The 22,491-nt window shown below is 39.0% G+C and overlaps 1 protein-coding gene across 4 annotated transcripts in view; it reads right to left on the bottom strand.

The window, feature by feature from the left end:
* Positions 1-22,491, bottom strand: part of GLIS3 (GLIS family zinc finger 3) — a 481,516-nt gene that overhangs the window by 113,368 nt on the left and 345,657 nt on the right. The window lies entirely within an intron of this gene.

The following is a 22,491-nucleotide window of genomic DNA, read 5'->3' as shown; positions in this document are numbered from 1 at the left end:
TTTACTCAATGTCTTCTGAGGGCAAAATATCAGCTACTATTAATAGGGTTAAAGTGATTCCAATCCTTGAAGTAACAATCTAATAAAGAAAATGTGTTAGAGAAAGCCTATAAATGAAGCATAAAGGTAAGATGGGGATTTATCTTTTAACTCTCCCTTTGGTCCTAAGCCCCAGAATATTTATGTTACTTAGACAGTTTTAATCCCATTTGAGTTCTCACTGGAAGGGAAATGGAGAAATATGGAAAACCTACTGGAACGAAGCAAAATACATTTAAAGCAATTAAGAAGCCTCACTTCTTACAGAGAAATGCAGTGGGGTGAGGGTGTGTACAAAAGGAAGGTAAGTTCCAGATGGTTCCCATTCAAAATTAGCAGGTATAACTTAACCTTGCTGCAAGAAATTTTATAAAACTCTTTGGCTCTCTTACTTACTATAATAGATGGTAGAGGACATTGTTCACAACAGAATGATCTAGAGCCAGCCAGGTTTTGGTTATTGGAATTTTCATCTTTAAGTAAAGGATGAACTAAGTAAAAAAAAAAAATTAAACATGTCATAACTCCATCTATTTAAGTTGTCCAGATTTTGCATGCTGGAGTATTTTAAGAAATTTATGAAAGTTGTACTTATTTTTGATTGAGAGTTATACATGTTTCACAGACATATGTTGGTTTATTTCAATTTTGATATTTTGCTTAAAATAATTTTGGTGTTTTCCTGATTTCTATTTCACATAAAAATAAATTTAGCCTGAGCAGAAGATGAATGCTGACGAAGCCAACTACTTTCTCAGCAGAGTGAAAGGAAACGTCACTAGAGGGAGAGAGGAGTTAAGGGGCTCATTTCTGCAGCTTTTCAAGTGACTCTCAAATTTAAGAATAAAGGGGTTCAAAATTAAACCCCAACTCATAGCTAAGAGGCCTCTGCTGACCAAACCTCTGTTTTTAGGGTTCTCTTTGAATGACGACTCAGAGAAAACTCTTGGAGCTCAGTTTATTTGACTTGGAATCACCTGGTGGACCACACTTAGGTCTGAAATGAGCTTGTGGTTTTAGACACACCAAGTCTGTAGCCTAGTTCCTAGCAAGGCTCTTTTGTAGGGTGGATTCCATTTTGGGGCCAGCTCCAGGGGCACATACCCAAACCTGAGTAGGCCCCATATCCACTCTGTTCCACAGTCGCCTCAGATCTTGGTCTGAGAGAAAGCTGCATTGTTTCAGCACCAGGATGAGAGTGGAGAACTACTTTAGAATAAGATTAATGAGGTTTCTGTGAGTACAGGATAAAACAACATCGCTAGTTCTACCATAGAGGGATTAGAAGGATCCAAGACATGTCCCTGACTAATTCAAACTGTTCACTTGATAAGACATAAACTATATGTAAGAATACCATTTCCAAGTCTTTCCAGTTAAATGTCCACTTAAATATTCAGTTAAAACTCAACTAATTGCTGTTATTACTCTTAACAGAAGCAATAATCAAAGACCAAAGGGCTTACTGGATTCCAAGCAAATCAGTGCAAAATGAACAATATCTCAGAATATCCTGACCATTTTCAAACAGCAAGGACAGAGGAAAATATAGGCACCCAGACTGAAAATGACAACAAAAAGATTATCTGTAAAATAATCAAAATCCAGTTGATATCAGATGATGTTTCCTCTGTAACAAGAAAGGGCAGAAGACAATAGAACAGCATTACAGTATTCTTAAGGGAAAAGTTTATGAATGAAGGGTTTGACCACATTATGTTGTATGAATAAAGGCAGAAGAAGAAAGGCAATTTCATGTAGTCAGGGGCTCATAACATACACCTGTAACTCACTCTTGTTGAAGAATTCACTAGCAGGAACCATAGAACCCAAGACCAGTAAAATCACGCACTAAAGGATTAATAAATGCCTTGGTGAGGCACAAAATATCCAGCTCCTCACAGGAGTGTGCAGGGCACCACACCTGAATGAACTTGTCACATTGACAATTCTGCCAAAAGAGAAAGGAGGTGCTATTCATTTCTCTAATGGCATCTGGATGAAACTTGAAAGCAAACAATTTTATCCTGAATCATTATCATTTATTATGGGAACAACCCTGTAATTCATCACAAGAATTTCCCCTCCCTCAGGCAGTTTTACCCCTAGATTTGTAAGTTCAAGTAAATGCAAATGCATTAAAAATAAAACAACATTTAGGTAGGCTTATAAAAGACTGTTTATAAAATATACCAAAATTAGATTCTTTGACTGTTTGGGCAAATGGATGCCTTTTATCCTTCTTATTTTTTTCATGTTTTCCAAATCTTTAATGAGGAAGCAAGTCTCACCTTATAAACTGACATCTACACTTAGGGAAGCACGGAACATTAGGAATGTTTCCCTGGGTCTGGCCAGATGCTTTCTCTTCGAGGTTCCTAAAGTTCAAGCCCTTCCTGAGATCCAAGGTCCAAATTGTTAACTGACTGCTTGTGTCACTGCCACTGGACAGCTCCTACCCAAATTGAACAATATCCTATTTTCAGATCTTCTGCTTCCTGGACTAACTGTAGAACCATGAGCCCAGGACTCAGTGACACATGACTGAATGATCAGGCCAGAGTTTGCCCGAGGTTCAAAAACAGACTACGAACAGGAAAACAAGAGAAACACTAACCAACAAGCAAACTCTCAGAATCCAAGGGGGAAACAGAAGGTGGCTGAATAGAGCACAAGGGAGACAAATGCAGGGTGACAGTGTGGGGAGCAGCAGTGGTGGAAAAGGGGCCTGGTGTGCATTCGGCATACCAAGCTCCTTGCTAGAAAATCTCCCCTATGTTAGTAATTTTATCTAAATAGCATTATTTTTTCCCAGCAAATACTGAGTAAGCCCTATGTGCATGAAAGCAAGGTCAATGTGTACGACTGGGCAGGTTACATACTGATGCACCCCTGAGGAGTGTTTCTCAAAGACGGGGTCCCTAGACCAGCAACATTGGCAGCGCCTGGGAACCTGTCAGATATACACATTCTCTGACCCCAGACCTATAGAAGCAGAATGCTGGGAGTGAGGTCCAGCCATCTGACTGCTAACAAGCCCTCCAGAAGATTCTGATATTCTGATGAACACTACTACACTGTGAGCAGGTGAGTCAGGGAATGCCATTCATGGTGTGATCACTGTCCACTTATTGATGAAAATCTTGTGATAAAAGTGAAGCATTTTGCAGAATTTACCCATTTCTAATTCAGACAAGGGTCATAGGGTCTAGTGTAGCAGCGACCATCCTAGGATGGAAAAGGCATCTCCATTCCAGAGCGGGGCAAAAAGGACAAAATCTCAGAATCTCCATCTCTTACTGGAGACTCTTTAAATTCCCAACTTTTTAATTTGCCACTAGGCAGATACCTGGTTCTGAAATAGGTGTGCCCACAAGTTCCCTCGGTGGCCTCCTGACCAATAAAACATCCCATACTTCTGCCCATTACATTCTCTTGTTGAGAAAAAGCACAGAAGGGGAGCCATCATTTTCTGTTTGCACATTTCAGTGGCTTTGCGGACACATATGGGAACGGTGCATGAAACTGTTAAGTGATAGAACTTACACTCATGGGTCTTGAAAATACTGCATTGCATGAAGCCTCACTCTGAGAAGGATTTCTTTAACTCTGAGGCTGTTTTCAAGCAACAAACTTTAATTAGAAAGTTTAAGTTATTGCAAACCTAAAGAACCTTAGCTTGTATCACTTTGCTAATTTAGATTATTTTATATTTAAAGAATTGTAACTGGACTGTAATCACCATCTATATATATTGGCTGATTACAGATTGTTGACATTAAGTGGCATTAAGATGACCTTTGAAATATTACTTTCCCTTTCTATTAGAGGCTTTTGTGTAAGGTTCTAAAAATGAAAGGCTCATTAGACACCATTAAAATAGGATTTATTCCATATGTGTAACCAATAATTAAGTAGAATATTACTCCCTCCCCTAATCAGCTACTTAGAGTGCTGAGAAGCATAAGTTCATATTCAAAGCAGTAATAACAGCAAACCTTTCCTGATCAGGTTTCCATACCATTGCTAATGTCAACTAAACCCAAACAGAAAGGAGTCTATGATGCCGGACATGCTTTTTAAAATATACATTTGATTTGAATTAAGGCTTAGTGTTTATGACCCTGGGAGGTACACACTTTCACAATTCCGTCAATTAAGACCAATTAATCCAATTAGCGATGGCTGATGCTAAGATACACAGCAAGAACTGACTGATGAAGTATATGCCAGTTCACATCTCCACATACAGCCCAAAGATAACAGAGAAGAAAGGCATAGGCAGGAGGATCAGCAAATATTTCTAATCCTGCAGGTACTGTCAAAGTGACTTCCACAATAAGTCCAAGAGTTCAAGTCCACTTGAATCAAGCATGTACCTTCAAAAGCTGTAAATGAAAGATGACTTCTGTGACTCAGAAAAAGATCGTCAAAGGGCCACCTTACACACTTGAGGAGAGGTGAGAAATTTGACGCATGAATTCAGCTGGGATTTAGGTCTGGAAGCTTCTTTCTAGACCACTGCTTCCCAGCTTCACCTGGGAGACTTGTTAAAACACAGACTCTGCCTCACTAGGGCTAGGTCAGACCTGAGATCCTGCATTTCTAACAATCTCCCAGGTGATACTTCTAAATGGTGAATGTTTGAGGGTTACACTTTGAGGAGCAACATTCTAGGGATCATTAGGTCACTCTAATCTCAAAAAGGCACAGTTTGGTGGGATTTTAAAAAGAAGAAGTAAAATAAACAAAAGAACTAGAAAATAAATAAAAGAAGAAAAGAAAGAACCAAACGGTGGCAGTTTCACACCTTAGGTTGTGAAACAGTTAAATCTAATTTTAAAATTTAAGTGGGAAGATAACAGGGAAAAAAAAACATAGAAGAAAAGTCAGAAAAGAAGGACCAAGAATCACAAGAAAGACTGCAGAAGCACACTGGGGCCATCGGATTTTGTTTCTCTTTCCACGGACTTCACATTTGGACATACAGGTCACCTCATGCCACTCTGGCTTCTGTTTCCGGTGCATTCTTAATAGTACTAGATGCTCTAGCAAATCTTAATATTTACATCAGTTTGTAGAAAGTGCTACATAAGGGGGAAAAAGAAAATCATTCAAATGTTTTAAGACTTTTAAAAAGTATCTAATTCATGAATCGATTTTGTGGAATAATAGGGAATTCCTCCTGCTCCTTGTTTTGTTCAGACTAGTAACTCCACAATGGGGACAGAGAACATGTCTCTATATATTCTTGCTTTGTGATTTTACTCATGTTGCAGTCAAATCACCCTCTTGCTCTTAACAGAGCATTGTACTCAGGAGTTACTGGGTTTCCCTTTGGTTTGGTAAAAGGTAATATCTGATTTTATAACATTTCAAAGATTCTACCCAGAGTAATAACAGCCTCACTGGAAATTTATTTAAAGTTGTGATAAGGTTGTCCCTGGTTAATTTGAGAGTCCTCTTAACTTCAGGGGAATCAGTGTAACCTAAACTGAGTTTCCAAAGTTTCCAAGTATCTAAACAGATTTGCACTTGCATTTCCTACAACAATCTTCAAAGTTTCCCTGACCCTGGGTTTGGCTAGGGCAGAAGGAGGGGAGAAAAGGCTGCGACACTTTGTCTCAATGAGTCAATCACTCACTGAGTGCATGCCAGTCATCTGGCATCTGGCATTGTGAAGTGGCCTACAGTCCTCATTTACCCAGATTATCTGGAATTATTAAAATTTTTGTAGAATTAATATCAAACTCTTTCTGTAATGTTTTCCTAAACTGTAATAAAGAGATTCAAATTACTACATTTTTCCTTATTATTCTGGTGTACAAAATGGGCCTATTAACTAGCTCATAAATATAACTTCCTGGCTTCTTGTGCTGCTTATTTTTGATGAAGAAATCTGTATAAAACAAGGTTTACTGAAATGGACAGTACATACACGTTTCTTATTGGTTTAAAGGAATATGTTGTTTTTTAACATTTGGGTCATGAGTAAGCAGCTGATTCCTAAAAGGGTCTTTGAAATGAGGTAGCAAATTTAATGAGAGTTCAACTTAAAAAACGAAAATGAAAAAAACATTTCAAGAAGCCACAAGACAATGTAGAGAGAAATATGTTATTTCTGTTGCAACATTTGAACCATATTAAATTTTTATGGAAATTATCAAGTGTCTGGTTTGTAACAATTGAAAGGATCTGAGGACAAATGGAACCTCATCATGGGTATTATACCATGACTGGAAAAAGAATATTCGCAGTGCAACATTGATACTTAAGATATATCATATGGCCCTCTCTAGATATTCTACACATATAAGGTATCATATATTATTGATGTTATACCAATACAATGCCAGAAAACTACAATTTCAAGTGAATAATTATTTCTGTGAGTGGGTAAATAATGAAAACTGGTTGTCTGGAGGTTACGTAAACACAACAATAAGTTTTTGTTGCTGCTGTTGTTTATTAGCATTGATTTCATTCAATCTGTGAATACATATCCACAAGAGCACGTATACTTCAGGGGCTGACAGACAACAAAAAATGCATTTGATAACATGCCAGTAGAGCAAATGTTTTATGGCTATGTAATTAGCTCTGCTAAACATACCTGTCTTAGTCCATCTTCTGTTGCTAGAACTGAATACCACAGACTAGGTAATTTATAAAAAATAGAGGTTTATTTAACTCACAGTTCAGAAGACTGAGAAGTCCAAGGGCATGGCAGCAGCATTCGCTGAGGGCTTTCATACTGTGTCATATCATGGCAGAGAAGCCAAAGGGGAAGTTGGCATGTGAGAAAAGGGGGCGAAACACAAGAGGTGACCTCACTTTACAACAGCCTGCTTTGGAGACAACTAATGCAGTCCCACTAGAGTGAGAACTCACTCACTCCTGTGACAATTAGCCCAGGCTCACGGGAGCAGCATTAATTCCTCTTAACAATCCAACCACTTTTTAAGGCCCACCTCTCAGCACTGACACATAGAGGGGACCAAATTTTCAACATATGAACTCCAGGTATCATACTCAAACCGTAGAAACAGCTAAAAGCAACCAAAGTATTTAATTTTCTGTGTACCTGTGTTTCTGATCACCATGTAGCCACGTATAATCCATGTACATGTATCTATAATATATAAGCATAATACTTCTATGAAGTATAAAGCATACAAATAAAAGCAGTGCTCAGCTGTTTTACTACTCTATATTAAAGAAAAGAATTACTTCAAACTCTAAGTATAGCAGTATACCAAGTGACCTCCTCCATGAAGACCATGCACATATTGAGTTTCTCGCACAATGAGTATTTCATTAGGCTCTGCAAAAGTAACATTGGTTTTCATCTTACCTTTCCTGCGCTCATAATGTGTTGCAGGAGATAGACATACACGCAGAATAAATTTGGAATCTGACCCTGCTTGCTCCAATACCCCCATATTATTTTTTATATATAAAAATGAGATGACTATTGCAGAGGTGAGGAAACCAAGAGAAGTTTGGATAATTCATCCTTTCAATTTTAGGCAATATTTTTGTATTAAAAAAAACTCAGAAACATTCTCTATAACTTTAGTTTCTCCAAATCATCTGCCTCAAAAATATACTTTCAACTTTCAGAAGTCAGATAGGGAAAGATGAAGTAAAAGACAACTAATTAAGCAAAACGAAACAAGAAGTAGAAAAACAAAAAACAGAGAGAAAGAGACACTACAGGTCAAAGAAGGGAAGGGGGAGGAAGAAAGTATGAGACCTATGGCTTAGCATATATGTGATCAGGCCTGTCCCCTCTTACCTATCCCCCCACATCTCCTACCTGGGCTCCAGACCAGCCAAGCTGCAGTTCCCTAATTAAGCAGCATGTTGCTCTTTGCCTCTTACCTTTGCATATACTACTTCCTGTGCCTGGTAACATCCTACTGACCCTTTAGCTTGGTGCCACCTCCTCTGGGAAGCCTTCCTTTAGGCTTCTGCCAAGGCACAACAGATCAGTGCCCACACATACCCACCATGCTTTGCCTACTGCCTTGCTAACACTTGGAAATATAGTAATTGGATTGTTTGTTTCCCCAACTAGGCTGTGAGCTTTATAAGGACAAAGTACTGAGTCTTATTAATACTTTTGTTGCCAGCACTAGGTACAGGGCTTGGCATATACTTGGCAAGTGATTGTAGATTATTTGCTAAATAAATGCTAAGGAAAATGGAGAGAATGAACTCTTTGTAAGAAAGCATATTGATTTCCTAGACTTCCTGTGCAGTAAGCTCATTAAGGCCTTTTAATTAGGTAGGGTTAGTTACTGCTCATGATGACATCAAATGGTCAACACTGCAAAAGCTTTTATAAAATGTATTTATAGGTTTTAGATGCTGAATTTTAATGTCCTATAGAACTACTGTAAAATGTATCTTTAATTATTTTAATATTTAACCATGTGAGGAAAAATACTAATAACAACATATGGTTGTGTTTTTTGTGAATGTGAAGCATTTACTTCTTTATTGATATTCTGAGAAATTTGCAGCAACACTGGTGAAGTAAGTGAGCTGTTTTCCTACCACTCCCTTTTCCAAATCTGAGCTAAACACACAGATCTATTGGGAACATGTTATTAGCAATAATTCAAGGCACACAAATGTGTGCCTTCTTCATACATAAAGGAAAAGAAACTGTTTTAAATTGCCTTTTAAAAGTTGAGCTAATATGCTGTCAAATATGCCAGGAAAGAGCCTCTCATCAGAGTTTCTCATGCAAAGAAAAAAGATCTTTTGACCTTGCCTTGAATTACCCTGAGTCAAGTGTCCCCACACAGCAGGTCAAGCAGTTTCCCATGATGCCATGCCTCTGTCAACCATCCTATAGCCAACCTCTCAGAATGGGAGGCAGAGACTCCAATCCTGTGTCCCAGGTTATAACTATGCTTGGCTACAGGGTTTGTGTTCAAAGCACATGGGCTGAAGCAAAGCCTTGGCTCTGTCTTCCCTGTTGGCAATGGACTTGGCTGCCCAGTAATTAATTGTCTTTGACTGCAAAGATGAGAATTGCCACTGCTTGCCTTCAGTTTTATTAAGAATTGGCATGCTTGGTTTAACAGAACTAAGCAATATATTTATTTACTATGGTGTTTCCCAAAATGATTGCTGAATTCTGTCATCTCTTGACTGAGAAACTGTTTGCGGGTTGCAACAGAATGTATGCTAACATACATACAGCAACACAAACCTCCAAGACAAACTGTTTAAGTCAATTTGCTTATCATATAGGCATATAGGTGCAAATATGTGCATATGCATTTGTGGGTACAGCCATGGGCACACACTTTAACACTTGCACACATATCCCACACAGATTCTGTAATAAATGTGTGTGTTTAAGATCTGTGTGCAGGGGTGTAGAAGCAAGCATGAATTTGCCAAGAGAGAAAAGGAAATTCACACACGAAGAGAATAATTTACCATAAATTGGCCCACACTGAGTTTATTCCAAAAAACGGAGTGCAAGATGCCAAATTTTTAATGGCTCTTGCTATTCCAGATCTGGCCCTGACAAGCTTTGGAAGAGATGCAAGTGGGCAGGAAAGATGGGATTAAAAAATTATATCTTAAGCCTTTTCACTTTCAAATGTAAAATTTCCACCACTGTGACAGGGGGAAAGAGAGTGGCAGGGATATTTTCCTGACACTGTGCTTTTCTCAACAAAAAGCCATCGATTTCCACTATGCACTTCTTAAATATAAATCCTGTACTTCTTGTTAAAAATCATCTGTGACTGGCTGCCTAAAAAAGAAAGAGATATGAAAATAATGGAACTCAAAACCTTGCATTAGCCCTGGCGGCCATTACAAAGGGGTGATCTCAGAGTGATGCCTTCACTGCAGCTCCATCGTCCTAGGATTGACAATCTTTTGTGACAACCCACACTGGTTCATCAAAACTACTCACTCGCTTCTAAAATGCATCACCTCCAGTTTCTTTTCTTTCAAGGTGCAACTTTTCTGCATAGCTTTCCCATCACAAGCCTAGCTGGCACACAGCAGGGACTCAGAAAACCCTTCATTCTTTCCACTTGCTCTTCTCTTTTCTTGTCCTGATTTTAAACTACTCTATCCCATTTCTGAATGTCTTTCTCTTTTGGTTGATGAGGAAATCTCTCTCACATTTTACCCCTTCTTCCTACATGCCCTTCATCCTATATGTTCACTCATGGGTAAGAAACTGTCATTAAATCCATTAACTCTTTCTATTGATGACCTTTTAAGTCTTAAGACCCACACTCACAGTTATTCAATCACTGTTATGCATGCACTGCACTTTGATCCCTATAATTCTTACGAAAAATACCTTGGCTCAGAATTGTAACCTCAATCCCCCTGACTGTTCTACTTAATACACCTTCCATCCCCTCTCTCTGGAACTTGACTCCAATGATCACAAGAATAACAGGTCTATGAAAAATTCTGCTTAAAATTATAAAGTCTAGGGTAGATGAAAACATTTCATCTCAGTTTAAATTTGATGAGAATATGGGTCTAATTATTTAGAGTAGTTGGCCTTTGCATTGAATTTAAAGTACTATTGTTTATTATTTCCATAAAAAGTAAAAGAATTAGTAAAATGAGTTGTTTCCATGATACGTTTCTTCCTTTATTTCATCTCTTCGCCATCTTACAGAGCCAACAATTTTGGCTGGAAAGTATTTAGCACATAGTAAATTCTCAATAAATGTGAGCCATTATCATCAACATCCATATGTATTCAAATTATCTACTATTTTATTGTTCCCATTTTACAAGTGAAGGAAATTGAGACATAGAGAGGTTAAGTGACTTGCCAAAGTCACACAGCTAGTAAGTGAAGAGCCTCAACTAGGATCATGGCCTTTTGGCTCAGTTATTTAACCAAGTATTCCCTCCGTGTAATTCCAAAGGAATGTTATTTTTCAAGAGGTCAAGGAGATAAGAAAAGAAACATGTCTTAGAAGGAATCCAGTTGCTCTCTTTTTTTCTCTTACAAAGTAAAATATATTAATAATTTAAATTCACAAAGACCAACTATCCTAAATTACACTAATCATTCTTATCAAAATCTGAGCACAGAGTTAAACCATTAGCAATGACGAGAAAGTACTGTGAGGCTTATGTTCTTGACACAATCTTCCTTTTTAACTAACCATACTTCTCAAATAAAAACAAATGTGGTATGCATCTGTGAGCCACTCAGAAGCCTGGGCTGCTGAGAAAAAAATGCAAAGTGATACCTGGCATAAAAGAGTCAACACGGCAATTCTAGAAGAACCTACAAGATTGCACATTCAGCCAAACAATGAAATATCTTACAGAAAGATCCCTTTTCATTTTATCAAATACAGGATCCTAAGAATTACTACCAATTTACCAACAGTAACAAAACTTGGCCCTTCTTAGGTGTATACTTAGCTTAGTTTTTCTTCAAAGTAACTTTACTGGTGGAAAAAAGAAAGATGTTTTAGAAGTTCCCATAATCTAACAGGTGCCTAATACATATTAGGTGCTCAACAAACTGTCTTTTCCTGGAAAAATGATAAATCAATGGAATATTTGCCTAAATATTTGTTGTAGCACTTTCAATTCTCTTTGAGGCAAAATTCCTCGAGAAAGAGAAAAATAGTTCATTTTGCTATTTTCCATTGGTGGATATAAGAATCCAATCTGCATCATATCAGAAGACACATGACTATTGACTGTTCCATTGTTAAACTTGGCCTAGATCTCTCCTCTGAACCCCAAGCCTTACTGCCTATTCAATATCTCTATACTGAGGGCTCACAGGCATCTCAAAGGTACATATTCCAACACTTAACAATAACCTTTTCCCCCAGAGTCTTCACTGCCTGCTCTTTATTCACCCAGCAGTTCAGCCCCAAAGCCTACAAGTCATTCTTTACATTTCCCTCTCCCACATACCTGCCTCTAATCTCCAAGTCTGCAACCATCTCTCAAACATGAATACTTCTCTCCATCAATATCTGACTTTCCCCAGGCTAAGCCACTATGGCATCCCACCTGGTCTACTTCAATGATCTCCTAATAGGTCTCCCCCATCCACTCTTGTCCTTACCCACCATCTAGTGTCACACTGAAGCTGGAGTCACTTTCGAAAACAGGAAATCTAATAATGTCCCTTTTTTGTGCAGAGTTCTTCAAAGATTTCCCACTGGTTTTCAGATAAAGTCCAAAGCCTCGCCATGGCTCATAAGTCTTGCTTGATGTGGCCCCGCCTACTTCTCCAGCCTCATCCTCACCTCTCCTCCCTTTCCCTTTGCTCCCTCAGCTCAGTTTCTCAAGGGCGCCATGCCCCTTCTCACCTCAGGGCATTTGCACATGCTATTTCCTTTGCCTAGAAAAATGTTTTCCTCTTATTTGCCTGGTTAAATCCTAGGCATTATTTACAGCTTAGTTGAAATATTTCTTTTTCAGAAAAGCATTCTCTGTCCCAGTGGTTATGTTCGGTATCTCACATATACACCCTTAAAGCATCCTCATGGGACGTGAGTCCATTAGGACAGGAACCAGGCTTGTCCCTTTTCATGATGCAGCAGCTTGTGCAGTAAGCATCCAATGCAGATGTGTTGACTAATGGACAAGTCACTTGTCCATTAAAATGCAAGTTATTCGTATTAAAATGCTTTCTTCTTCACTTCTCCTCCCTTCCTCTCTTTCTTTCTCTTTTTGAAACTATGCTTCTAGGGCTTAAAATCTGCTCAGAATAACCATAAATTCATAGGAACAGTGCTTGGTCTAACAATGGGGAATAATAAAAGATGAGACAAACTTACAGAACAGACCCTCAGGTCTGGAGACAAAAAAAAAAAAATGTTTGTGAAGCCCTCTATAATTTCTAAGTTCTACACGAAATGCATGTTTTCTAGATTCTAACTGCACACACAGAAATATCTCAACTCATTTTGACAGAGTTATCCACCAGGGAGATGAATAAATAGCTTCACTAAATACATATGGTGCAATTACACCCAGCAATAAGTGACAATAGGTCTTGCTTTATAGTAATCTAAAAATTCAAAGCCCAATTATTTCAGCTTCTCAGTAAATAATACTGAAAAGACGTGGTAGTAAAGCAACTTAAGAACATACTGTATTAGTAAACGCTAATGATCTCTTTATGATCCACAGAGCCACTTCTTTTTCTTCTGAAGGAAAGAAAGCTTTTTGTAAATTAAGAAAGAAAAAAAAAAAAGCAAGCCATCCATGAGCTACAGCCAAGAACAAAATGAAAGCAGGGAGTACTCCTTTTGATCTTTCAAGAGTAGTATTTAGTTAAAGAATGTATGCTGGACTACAGAAAAACATGACCAGAAACATGAGCATTTGAGACCTGAAAAATAGACCACTGGCAGCTGGTCTTTTGAAAAATATATTTATAAGAAAAAATAAAAAATTAAAAAAGGGACCTGTACTCTATAGTTCTAAATTTCAGGGTGAGCTGACACTGACTTTAATAAAAGGGGTCAGTTTCAGACTTCTTTTTGGAATGCAGAAGCACTGCAAGTAATTGGCATAATTAGCAGTTTAGAAATGCAAATCAAATTCGAACTTGAAATGACTGAGATGGAAAAGCAACCTCAACAGGGAAAAGAGGAGAGAGAGAAAGAGAGGAAGAAGCATGAACACACACACACGCACGCACGCACACACACACTGGCCTTTCTGGATGATCTGAGGTTAGCCGAAGACACAGTAAAGACAGATCTGGGATCCAGCTGATCACCAGCACACTGACTGAACTTTTAGACAACCGTGGTGAGAGAGAGAGGGGAAACCAGAAACTGCCTAGCCACAGGTTCCCCCAGGCCAAGATAATTTGAAGAATGACAATTCACAAGGCAGATCTGGGAAAAAAATGCCTATTTACGCTTCTGTTTGCATACTCCCTGGACTTCTGGTGTTTGTTATTTTTCTAATTTGAGCAAACCATGTAAGCTTTTGATATCTCAAAAATAAAATCATATGGCTAATAAAGTATTTGTTGAGGGAGAAAAAAGTTAGTTCACTGACATAGGTTTACTTTTTGGTCACCTTACTACTGGGAAATCGTAATCCACCTCTCTGCTCTTCTGCTTACTTGTGACCCATTTGAACCAGAAGCCGCCCAGAGGCACCACCACCCAGGGGAACCCTGGCACTCTCTGAAGCTCCAGACTGGACCTGACCAGGCTCACTCAATTTGCACCTTCTTTGCACACTGTATTTTTCCTTTCTAATTCTTTACCTATCTGCCATTAAGTACAAATTTCAGTAATCATCTGCTTAACAGCACTCCTGAGTTCTGCATCTATTTTGTTCATCTATTTCCAGAGCCTGTCGCAGTGCCTGGAACTTGCCAGGTGCTCAATGCACGAAAATCACAAATTCTGGGATTGGTGAGTAATAATGGGTCAGATTATCCAAATGTCAAAGCTACCCTTTGGATCTTCACTTATTCAATGATCAAAAGTCAATTACTGAGACTTTATCAGGTAAATTTTGTCTGGAAACAACACATAACATCTGAAACAATAATACCAAATGGTATCCTAGCGCAGTGCTTCTTGGACTTTAATCTCCTTGGGAGTTCCTTATAAAGCAGACTCCGATTCAGTATGTCTGGGATGGGGTCTGGATGCTACATGTCTAAAAACACTCCCAACCGATGCTGATGCAGCTGGTCTTCAGGCCACACTTTGTTTGGCAAGACCCTGGGGAAGCTAATTGACAACCCCACCCAGCTTTCCCCTTATGCAAATCTTATTTATTTTTCATTAAAAAAAATCATATTGTGATTGCAACCTGGGCAGTTCCTGGTTCAGATATTCAAAAAGATGTATTCTTGAGCTGTTGAAGAGCCAAGTCACCACTTCTTGTTTTTTTCTGAGATTTGAGGGATCTGCACTACACATATTGTCTGATAAATTCTGCCTCTCACCAGAAAATTTAGCCATATCTTTAGTACCCCAATGAAAGATTCACTTCTATCAAGGGAATCAGGCGCGGAAAAAAATGAACTTGGATTTTCCATAGGGTATTCTTTTTATGGTAGAATCTTTTGAGAATATTTGCCTTGTTTTGTTGGTTTTTTGAGAAATTGTTACATATGCAGCACTTAAGTATTTATAATGTACAGAAGGTCTCCTTTATCTCTTAGGATTTCTTTCCACTTACGTGATCAATATTGTACAGATCATTCTTTCCAACAGTTTCTAAGCTATTGTGGATAGACTAAAATGGGCGATGGATATCAACATTTTGATCTTTACACTGACTTCCATATCTCTTAATATTCAGTGATTCCCCCTTGTAAAGTGAGGGTTTGAGTTGTTTCTTCAAACAATGACACAGTAATATAGATGTTTTCTGCAGGCAATATCTGAATATTTCTTTGTACAAATGGTCTTGCCTCATATCACAATGCAAAGAGCTGATAATGTAGGTTTAATGACTTTTCAATGGATTAAAAGTAAGTCGTTGAAAACATATTTTTGATAACAATTCTTTTGTTAGTACTTGTTGTTGGCTCTCCTGGAGGAATATTGCCAATGATAATTAGATTTGCGCTCTCTCTCTCTCTCTCTCTATATATATATATATGTATATATATATAAATATATCTTCTTCATCTCACATACACACAGACACAGACACACACACAAACGCACACACACACATGCATTTGCTGAAAAAGTAAACATGTGGCTTTATGTCTGTAGTATACCAATCAACATATCAAAATCCAAATTTAGAATCCTAATTCACAATACCACTTTTTTTTCCCTTTTTTCTCCCCCTCACTTGGAGTAAATTAAATTCAGCCTTTGTTGGAAGGAAATGTAAAATGTGTTTCACACATATATTTAACACTAATCTGTTCTCCCTACCTTAATTATGCTTTGAATTTCTGTGGGATCTTATATTCCAGGGTCTCAATTTACTTTTATAAATATTCATTGATTTTTTCCATCTCTATTAATGGTGCTAAAAATTACCTTTCTTTTTGCATTTGGAGAAACTGAGGCACCAGGGAGAAATCTATGGTTTGTCACTTAACACCCAACTGTAGAGCTGCAAATGTGACCTAGAAGCTCCTCGATAAAGAGGCAACCCTCCTGCCAAAGCTTAGAAATAATGGTACAATGTTCACTGGAGGATTAAATCAGAGCCAGTCTGCTCACATTCTAGGCACAGCTACATTCTCTATGTTGTCTTTTCCTTAGTACAAAGTGCAGTAACAGAATAGCTGCCCCGTGGTTAAAGAGAAATGATTACAGAAAAGAACAGTTGGAGAAAACAAGGCAAAAGTACTTGGATTTTACTCAGTGGGAGTCCATCACAGTAACTAATGGGCTGAGAATGTTTCTATTTTTTCACCAAGTAATCCATATGCAAATTTCCTGCAGTATTCAATATGCACTTCCAAGCTCAGTAAATGTTTTCTATTCTTTTCTGCTTAGCTCTCTCAGCTTTTTCCAATTAGGCCCTGTTTATTTAGAAAAAAAGAAAATGTCTAAAGGAAGGATTAAGCTCTGTATCTTATGGAGAAAGAACGAATATTAGAAATTCTTTCAGGATCTAGAGGATGCATTCTTTACTCATCCTCCCCGCTGGGATGGGTAATGAGAATAAAGTAAAAGAGGATGAAGCTTTTTACTTCATTTGGTTTGTTCAGCTGAAAACATGCCTTTGACGATCTGGAATTAAATCCAAAATGCGTGACAATTCAGACAATGGTGCACATGGAATAAGCTGGTGGGTAAAAATAAATAAATAAAAGAGAGATGCGATGAGAAAGCTCAAAAGGCCCCACCTGGTGAGCAGAAGTTCTGCAAAAGCAAGGGAATTCACGACGTAGAGAGGACAAGGGGACAGGCTGCGGAGAGACAGCACAGGCTGGAGTTAGTGGCTGTGCCAAATGAAGACAACCTGGGGAACAGAGCTGTAAATCAGAGAGATGTTGCAAACGCATGGCCTCCCAGGGTAGTAGTCAGGGAAGACGGCCAGCATGAGTCAGGCCTTCCCATCTTTAGTCACTGCACCCGTGAAGACACGTGGTGTTCTGCCTATCTCTGTTAGGTTTTAAATTGAAAGTTGAAGGTCAAATTGTGCTTAAAGTAAGACAGTTTCTCAACTCAGCTTCAGATCTTTTCTATCTATTTGTTTATTTATTGAAAGAGAGAAAGAGAAATAAAAGATCCCTGAACTTGAGTTCCTTGGCAGACAGGATGGAGGTGTCATGGTGCCTGAGAAGGAATTTCTGACCCTGAGGATGGCCTGCTTCAAGAGGCTGCTGTGACACCACAAGAGATATTATAGATGATATTTTACAAACCTAAAAACATCATACCGATGAAAAAGGGGTCAGGAGCAGTAGTTATGGTTGGCGTTGGATTAAAGAACAGGAAATAGCCAAGATGCTTCCAGGATCTTGGAACAGATTCTTACCAAACAGGGTTGTAAAGAACTAAGCATGACAAGTAGCAAAATGTCAGATTAATTTTCTCTCCTAAATTAATTAATTTAGGGATTCAAAAGCCATAGAGAGTAATAATTGAGAAATTATAGTTAAGAATAGACTGTTCACCTAGTGACTGAATAACACAAAAAGCTCTTCAGAAATCTTCATGATAAGTTGACTTGCCTAAAAGACCATAAATAGGAAAAATCTGGGGAAAAAAGTGTCAGTATAATCAGCAATGAGAAGTCTCCCTTTAATGACAGCTATGGGGAAAGATGGGCACCTGAAAGAAGTAGTATATACATACAAGTGATTGGCTAGGATCATACCATAGACTGCCCCCATAAGTATTTCCTACCACAATTGACATTCTCCAGATTCAGAAAAAAAAAAAAAAAAAAGAAAAAAAAAGAAAAGAGAAGAAAAACGAAAAGAATTCTTCATCTGTGGTCAAACTACCTGCTTACATTGTCCATGAGAAAAAACTGTTGTGGCTACTACATTACCTAATGGTCATTTATAAAAGCTGACTTTCATTCTTTAGCGTACCAGTTGAAAGAAAAAAAAAATCACCTCCAATAGGTTTTATATTTTCAGTTCCAAGACACGACAATGCTCTCAAATTTCAGTTTCTCAAGTCTCAAGCTTCGAGAAAAATAAACTAAACAAAAGCCTGCCAAAAACCCAGACTGGCTATTAAAATGTTACAACCAACCGCCATGAGTTTGAGACTATAGATGGTATCCAAATTAACAGAAATGTCCTGGACAGAAGCCTTCAGATCACCACGCAACGGGCTTTGATGCTCTTTGTCTAATTCTGTGGAGACCCAATCCTCAAGTAGAATATTTTTGGCCCATCAAATAAAGGCCTTTCCCAGGAAGCCAAAGGGCTTGGAGACATCGCTCTGATTCTCAGCCCATTCTTAAGTAACTCAACACACTGGATCTAACCCCTAGCTTTAGAGTACAACAAAAGACGTTGCATGGAGGGTTGTTTTTTTTTTGTTTGTTTGTTTTTTTTTGTTTTTTTTCCGTTTTGATCTCACAGACCAGTTGTATTTTCTTCCTCCTTTCATTACTGAAGTAACTCCTTCCATGTGCCAACTTTGAATAATCCTCAAACAGTAATTTCATTACAGAAACGATCTCAGTTGATCAGGCTGTAATGACTTTGGATGTTTCGTCTTTATCTGGCTTTTTTCTTTTGCAGCTTCACTGACATGATGAGAGCTCCCCAAAAAGGGCAGGCTTCTGCCTCAACTCTCAGGCACATCAATAATAAGAACAATCTACACTTGCAGTCACAAGCTGATTAAGCCCCCGTATCCTCCCTGGCAAATCGTCTAAGAGCTCCATCCTTGAGAACTTGCCCTGGAACTCACAGCATGGCATAAGCAGTTGGAACTAAAACCTGAAAAATCTTTACTAGGCCTCTAAGCCACCTGCCTCCCACAGTGCGGCAGAATGGGAAGAAAATCTCAAAGTGGCTCCCTATCTACAGTATATATCTGTTATTTCTTTGAAGGTGTGGCCTAGGGGTCTCAAATGGAAAAGCAGGATAAAATAATCACCAAGCAGTGGGTTTGGAGCCCTTTCCTGAGAGTGTTTTACACTGCCTACACATTAAACCTGTTCTTGTTTATGCAGTAATCAATGTATTTGGATTGAATAACACTTCCCCAGTTTGGCTGCCTAGCCAATTAATGTCTTTGCTTTCACCTTTATAATTAGCACATTTAAAAGAAGATTTAAAAAGTTGCTATTCAGGTGGCAGTGAGGAGAAGGCACTGAGCCTGCGTGTGCAGGAGGAACAAAGACTCAAACTACAGGGAGTTGCAAGATGAACCACGAGATGGGATTTGCATATTGCAGACTTGTCAACCAAGGGACTTATCAAGCAGCCCTAAGGATATACCACCAGGGCAGTACTGACATAGAAAATTAGATCCTCACCCCAGAGGCAACACTAGAGAACAGCGATTTTAAATAGAAGCCACATTTAAAACCTTGCTATTAGGCACATACGTATACCATGACTCTGGAAAACAGACAAAGAAATGTTAGCATCAACAGACTTCTTGGTGAGGTTTCTTTCATTGTCATTCCCAGTCCATCTCAGATGCACAAAGGAAAGGGCTTTTTCATGTTTTTCCTTTTGTCTGAAAAAATTAGGCATTTATATCACCTGCTCAGATTCACACAAAGACACACACCATAGATATTGCAAGGCTGTGCAAAATGCTCTGCCTGAAATCCCCATGTTGCAAATCAGAGAGCTTCGTGGGACTGGCAAACAAGACCCCAAACAAAGAGATTATCATGGTTAATAAATCACATCTTCAGTGAGGGAATTTAGTGGCAGCAAACGTCACACTCTTAAAGTTCTTTATGAAAAGCTGATTGGTAATGGCAAGCTGTGGCTCCTTTGGTAATCCTAACCCCTGATTGACTTTCCACCAGAATGTTCCAACATTGCCTTCCACTCTCTCAGTTCCCTGGAAACATATTTTGGAGGTAAATGTCTGCCATATATGACTACCAAGCCCTTAAGTGAACAACTGCACAATTCAGAGTTTTCATGAGTCTTCAGGAGCTTTTCCTCCCACATGTATAATAACAATAAGGCTTTTTGAAGATGAGAGGAAGAGAAAAATGCACCATTTTTTATTGAGCGTCTAGTGTGCATGTGCTATGCCGTGGGCCAGACACTTTCATAAAAGTTTCCTAAGTCAATTCTTTTTTCAAAAAACGTCATGAATTATTAGAGTTATTTTACTAATAAAGATATCAAGACTCAAAGAAGTTAAGCAATAATGCCCACAAGTAATGCTAGTTGGGGTTGGAGTCAGACTGATGTACCTATAAATCTCCTCATTCTCCCCACTCTATTCTGCTATTCCAAGATTCTTAATAGGCTTCTCTTTTTAAGTGCAGGGCCCTGTCTTATACTTCATTTAATAAACAGGTGTTGGGCTTCTACTCTGGGCTGGACGCTGTGTAGGATCTCAGCACACGAAGATAAATGGGATAGAGTCTTTGCTCTCAGGAAACTCGCCCAGTATTTGGCCAGATGGTCATGTAAACAAACAAATGCAATAGAATGAGATATAATAAAAGACACAAGTAAATAGAAAGAGACCATGTAAATCTGGGATACTATACAGGTGGGTGTCAAAGTATAAACAGGAGTTCAATGTGCAGAGTGGGTGCTTAGAGAAACACAGACAGAAGAAATAATACTGGCTAAAGCTCAGAGGTGGAAAAATAGACAACATGCTGTTGGAAGAAGCCATAAGAGAACAGCAAGAACTTCTTGCTGGTTAAATATGAGGTGAGAACTCTGAGTTAGTCTTCAATAAAGACTATAGGAAAGCCTTGGGATCTACTCTGTACTTGCCACATTGCTTTGTGTTCAGTAGGCACTCTATGAATATGGGCTTTTGCTGTGGTCTGAATGTTTGCATCCCTATAAAATGCATATGTTGAAACCCCATCCTCTAAGGTGATGGTATTAGGAAGTGGGTCCTTTGGGAGGCCACAAGGGCATTCTGCAAGGATTAATGGGCAGAGCCCTCTTGAATGGGATTAATGCCCTTATAAAAAGAGATTCCAGAAAGCTAGCTAGCTAGCTCCTTCTACCACATGAGGACACAGCGAAGGGGTGCTGTCCATCAGCCAGGAAGTAGGCTCTCACCAGACACTGCAGTTGCTGGCACCTTGATCTTAGATTTCCCAGCCTCCAAAACTGTAAGAAATACATTTCTGTTGTTATAAGCCCCCCAGTCTATGATATTTTTGTTATAGCAGCCTGAGAGGACTAAGACAGCTTTAAAATGACAATCAGAAAATGTAACTCCTCTGACTAGAATGCTCCACTGGCTTCCTACAGTACTCACAAGAAACCCCAAATTCCTCTTTGCAGTTGCCCAGCAAGGCCCATGTGATCTGGTCTCTGCCACATCTGTGAGAAAATCCCTTCCCTCATCCTCGCAAACCCTGTAACTTCTCTTCCTAAAAGGCATAAAGCCCTTCCCTCCTCAGGGCCTTTCACATGCCATTTCCTGCCCCAACACTTTACCTCTGACTCTTCTCAGGAGTATTTCTTCTTCTAGAGTCTCAACTTTATTATCACTGCCTCCCAAATACAGTATAGTGACTATTTGGAGATAGGGTCTTTCCAGAGGTAACCAAATTAAAATGAGGTCATTAGGGTGGATCCTAATCCAATATGTGTGGTCTCCTTACAGAAAGAGGAAATTTGGGCCAGGAGCCTTGGCTCAAGCCTGTGATCCTGGGACTTTGGGAGCCTGAGGCAGGCGGATCACCTGAGGTTAGGAGTTCGAGACCAACCTGGTCAACATGGTGAAACCTCGTCTCTACTAAAAATACAAAAATTAGCCGGGCATGGTGGCGTGTGCCTATAATCTCAGTTGCAGGAAAATTGCTTGAACCCAGGGGCAGAGGTTGCAGTGAGCCGAGATGGAGCCACTGCGCTCTAGCCTGGGCGATAGAGCAAGACTCCACCTAAAAAAAAGAAAGGAAATTTGAACACAGTGACAAACACAGAGGGAAGATGATGTGAAAATACAGGGAGAACACTGTGTGAATACAAAGATGGCCATCTACAAGCCAAAGAGAGAAGAGCCTGGAGAAGATCTCTTCTCACAGCCCTCAGAAGGATCCCACCCTGCCGACTTTCAGTCTCCAGAACTGTGAGACAATAAATTTCTGTTACTTAAGGCACCCAGTTTGTGGTAGTTTGTTATGGCAGCCCCAGCAAACTAATTCATCTGCCACATTTTCCATTTATTTCTTCTACAGCATTTGCCACCATCTGGAATTGTCTGGTTTATTTATTACTTGTCTCTTACTATACCTATCCATTAGAGTGCTGTCTCCATGCAGGCAGGGGTCTTCTCTTGCTTTGTTCATCATTCTCTGACACTCACAATGATCCTGGCACAT

The sequence above is a fragment of the Macaca thibetana genome, chromosome 15, assembly GCF_024542745.1.
Source record: "Macaca thibetana thibetana isolate TM-01 chromosome 15, ASM2454274v1, whole genome shotgun sequence".
In the NCBI taxonomy this organism is placed as follows: Eukaryota; Metazoa; Chordata; class Mammalia; order Primates; family Cercopithecidae; genus Macaca; species Macaca thibetana.
Note: the sequence above shows the minus strand (reverse complement) of the source record. Positions and strands in the feature narration are given on the sequence as shown.